Raw genomic sequence first — 5,348 nt, 5'->3', positions numbered from 1 at the left:
GGATGTGAGGGATATGGATGGCCACGGTCCCCGTGAGGCCGTTGGCAGTAGCAGTGTAAATAATTCCTCATTGACCTGACGGGCTGAAGACCTTGTTCCTGTGCAATGGTTTCCCATGGTTGTCTGACTGTATGTCTGGGATAGAACTTCAAGTGTCTCACAGCACCGACCGATCTAGAAAGTCGGTGATACTGTTCGATCCCTCTGTCCTTGCACACACTGAAGCATAGTGACTGAGTTAATGGATGGTTATAGCATGAGGAGATGGAAGCTTTGGAAATTCTTTATTCTGTATTCCCCAACAGTCTGCGATGGTTTTCAATGAAGACAAGTGTGAGACCGGGTATTTGCTTTGCCTTCGCTGCGTTTTTAGTTTTATAGTTTTGTAAGTTTTATTTAAAATTGATTTCAGAGGAAGACACGGATACCACACCGGCCATGTGAATACAGGGTTACATGGATCGATATATGAGCGTATCCTCCCCCGATACGATAAAACCACGATTCAGAGGTAAATTGATATTAGGATAAAATGGTGTGTACTTGAAGTGGAAAATTGGAATTGGCATTTTGGAAGGCTGGTTCTTTTCATGAGCACAAGAAGCTGCTGCTGAACACTTTGAAATGCTGGTTTTAAGTTGTAGGGCTCCATTGGAAATGATGCTTTGAAGTCATTGTAGCATTTGCCCTGTAATACGTAAATGACAGGTCAGTTCAGAAAACGCGCTGGTGCAGTCAATAGCTGAGCGATTTGCATAAGTCATCAGCCCTAATTGCATTAATTATCCAGGTGTTGTTGTGTGATCAGATTAAACCAGTTATTTCCTCAGCCCTATCTCTTTGAGCACTGTAACTGCAGACTCGCAATGGAGTTGTAAAGTTTACCGAAGTTTCGACTCTCCGTGCGGAACACGACTGCCCTTTGTCTTCCAGCCAGAATTCACTCTGTCTACCACATTATCTGCCTTCTGTTAGGATGCCAATTCTGAATCAACGCAACCAGGTTTCCCTGGAACCCATGCCTCCTGACTTTCTGAATGAGTCTGCTATAGGTGAACTGATCAAACGCCTGACCATAATTAATGGACCCTCATCGACTGTCCTGATTCATCTGTTTGTTTCGTTTTCACTTTTTCAAATAATTCAATCTAGCTCATAAAGGACAACATGCCACGTTGTCTGTCCGTAGCCAGACTACGTTTCTCCAAATACTCCTAAGTTCAGAATCAGAATCAGAATCAGACTTTAATTGCCAAGTACCTGTGTGCATATAGGAATCAGATGTTGTCTCTCTGCTCATAACAATAATAATGATAAATATAAATGAAAATATAGATTATCCATACAGGTAGTGCAATCCAAGTAATAGTTAGCCGACAGTAAACCGGCAGTTACCTGTTCAGCAAAGTGACCGCAGAAGGGAAAAAACTTCCCCAGTGCCTATTAGTCTTAGTCTGGAGGGATCTGAAGCGCCTACCAGACGGAATCAGTTCAAACAGTCCGTGCGCAGGATGGAAGGAGTCCTTTATGATGTTCCCCGCCCTCTTCTTCAAACTGGAAGAGTACAGGTCCACAATAGAGGGCAGGGAGGCTCCAGTGATGCACTCGGCAGTCCTCACTGTGCGCTGTAGTCTGGTTCTATCCTGCTTAGTGGCGGCTCCAAACCACACAGTGATGGAGGTGCACAGGACAGACTCAATGACTGCAGTGTAGAACTGCAGCAGCAATTCCTGAGGCAGACCATATTTCCTCAAGAGCCGCAGGAAGTACATCCGCTGCTGGGCCTTCTTCAGGATGGAGTTGATGTTCTGCTCCCACTTCAGATCCTGAGAGATGGTTGTTCCCAATGAAGTTCTCCACGGTGGACACAGGGCTGCTGAGGATTGTGAGGGGGGACATTACGGGGGCATGACTCCTGAAATCCACTATCACCTCCTTTGTCTTGAAAGTGTTCAGCTCCAGATTGTTCCGACTGCACCAGAGTGCCATTTGGTCCACCTGCTGTCGGTGTGCAGACTCATCACTGTTCTGGATGAGTTTGATGTCGTCTGCAAACGTCAAAAGCTTCACATAGGGGTTGGGGGAGGTGCAGTCATTGGTGTAGAGGGAGAACAGCAGTGGAGAGAGGACACACCCCCGGAGGGCGCCGGTGTTGGTGATTCGAGTAACCGACGTGACCTTTCCCATCCTTACCTGCTGACTTCTGTTGGTCAGGAAGCTGTAAACCCAATCGCAGATGTCAAGTAGCACAGTGAGGTGAGATAATTTGGAGCAAAAAGTATGAGGGTATTATTCTTCAATAATACCGTGCAGTAGTTTACCCGCTACAGATGTAAGACTCCCTGGTCTATAAGTTCCAAAAACCACCCCTATTATCTTTCATGAACAGTTGAATAACATTTTTCACCCTTCAATCATCTAGTTCTAATTCCGTGGCCAGCGAGGACACAGATATCCTGTCCAAAAGCGCAGCAATGGCTTCGCTCGCCTTGCAAATTACCTGGAATATATCCTTTCCGGGAGCGGGGAATCATCTATTACAATGGCTATATCCCTTCCGATATCCGGGAATCATCTATTCCCTGCGCTATATCCGTTCGGGCTTCGGGGAATCATCTATAACCTGCACTATATCCGTTTCGGTATCGGGGAATCATCTAAGACCTGCACTATATCCGTTCCGTATCGGGGAATCATCTATGACCTGCACTATATCCGTTCCGGTATCGGGGAATCATCTATGACCTGCACTATATCCGTTCCGGTATCGGGGAATCATCTATGACCTGCACTATATCCGTTCCGGTATCGGGGAATCATCTATGTCCTGCACTATATCCGTTCCGGTATCGGAGAATCATCTATGACCTGCACTATATCCGTTCCGGTATCGGGGAATCATCTATGACCTGCACTATATCCGATCCAGTATCGGGGAATCATCTATGACCAGCACTATATCCGTTCCGGTATCGGGGAATCATCTATGACCTGCACTATATCCGTTCCGGTATCGGGAAATCATCTATGACCTGCACTATATCCGTTCCGGTATCGGGGAATCATCTATGACCTACACAATATACGTTCCGGTATCGGGACATCATCTATGACCTGCACTATATCCGCTCCGGTATCGGAGAATCATCTATGACCTGCACTATATCCGTTCCGCTATCGGGAAATCATCTATGACCTGCCCTATATCCGTTCCGTTATCGGGAAATCAACTATGACCTGCACTATATCCGTTCCGGTATCGGGAAATCATCTATGACCTGCACTATTTCCGTCCGGTACCGGGGAATCATCTATGACCTGCACTATATCCGTTGCGGTATCGGGAAATCATCTATGACCTCCACAATACCCGTTCCGGTATCGGGAAATCATCTATGACCTGCACTATATCCGTTCCGGTATCGGGAAATCACCTATGACCTCCACAATATCCGTTCCGGTATCGGGGAATCATCTATGACCTGCACTATATCCGTTCCGGTATCGGGGAATCATCTATGACCTGCACTATATCATTTCCGGTATCGGTAAATCATCTATGACCTGCACTATATCCGTTCCGGTATCGGGAATCATCTATGACCTGCACTATATCCGCTCCGGTATCGGGGAATCATCTATGACCTGCACTATTTCCGTCCGGTACCGGGGAATCATCTATGACCTGCACTATATCCGTTGCGGTATCGGGAAATCATCTATGACCTCCACAATATCCGTTCCGGTATCGGGAAATCATCTATGACCTGCACTATATCCGTTCCGGTATCGGGAAATCACCTATGACCTGCACAATATCCGTTCCGGTATCGGGGAATCATCTATGACCTGCACTATATACGTTCCGGTATCGGGGAATCATCTATGACCTGCACTATATCATTTCCGGTATCGGTAAATCATCTATGACCTGCACTATATCCGTTCCGGTATCGGGAATCATCTATGACCTGCACTATATCCGTTCCGGTATCGGGAAATCATCTATGACCTGCACTATTTCCGTCCGGTACCGGGGAATCATCTATGACCTGCACTATATCCGTTCCGCAATCGGGAAATCATCTATGACCTGCACTATATCCGTTCCGTTATCGGGAAATCATCTATGACCTGCACTATTTCCGTCCGGTACCGGGGAATCATCTATGACCTGCACTATATCCGTTGCGGTATCGGGAAATCATCTATGACCTCCACAATATCCGTTCCGGTATCGGGAAATCATCTATGACCTGCACTATATCCGTTCCGGTATCGGGAATCATCTATGACCTGCACTATATCCGTTCCGGTATCGGGGAATCATCTATGACCTGCACTATATCATTTCCGGTATCGGTAAATCATCTATGACCTGCACTATATCCGTTCCGCTATCGGGAAATCATCTATGACCTGCACTATATCCGTTCCGGTATCGGGAAATCATCTATGACCTGCACTATTTCCGTCCGGTACCGGGGAATCATCTATGACCTGCACTATATCCGTTGCGGTATCGTTAAATCATCTATGACCTCCACAATATCCGTTCCGGTATCGGGAAATCATCTATGACCTGCACTATATCCGTTCCGGTATCGGGAAATCACCTATGACCTGCACAATATCTGTTCCGGTATCGGGGAATCATCTATGATCTGCACTATATCCGTTCCGGTACCGGGGAATCATCTATGACCTGCACAATATCATTTCCGGTATCGGTAAATCATCTATGACCTGCACTATATCCGTTCCGGTATCGGGAATCATCTATGACCTGCACTATATCCGTTCCGGTATCGGGAAATCATCTATGACCTGCACTATTTCCGTCCGGTACCGGGGAATCATCTATGACCTGCACTATATCCGTTGCGGTATCGGGAAATCATCTATGACCTCCACAATATCCGTTTCGGTATCGGGAAATCATCTATGACCTGCACTATATCCGTTCCGGTATCGGGAAATCACCTATGACCTGCACAATATCCGTTCCGGTATCGGGGAATCATCTATGACCTGCACTATATCCGTTCCGGTATCGGGAATCATCTGCCCTATATCCGTTCCGGTATCTGGAAATCATCTATGACCTGCACTATTTCCGTCCGGTACCGGGGAATCATCTATGACCTGCACCATATCCGTTCCGGTATCGGGGAATCATCTATGACCTGCACTATATCCGTTCCGTTATCGGGGAATCATCTATGACCTGCACTATATCATTTCCGGTATCGGTAAATCATCTGTGACCTGCACTATATCCGTTCCGGTATCGGGAATCATCTATGACCTGCACTATATCCGTTCCGGTATCGGTAAATCATTATGAC

The sequence above is a fragment of the Hypanus sabinus genome, unplaced genomic scaffold, assembly GCF_030144855.1.
Source record: "Hypanus sabinus isolate sHypSab1 unplaced genomic scaffold, sHypSab1.hap1 scaffold_339, whole genome shotgun sequence".
Lineage (NCBI taxonomy): Eukaryota > Metazoa > Chordata > Chondrichthyes > Myliobatiformes > Dasyatidae > Hypanus > Hypanus sabinus.
Note: the sequence above shows the minus strand (reverse complement) of the source record.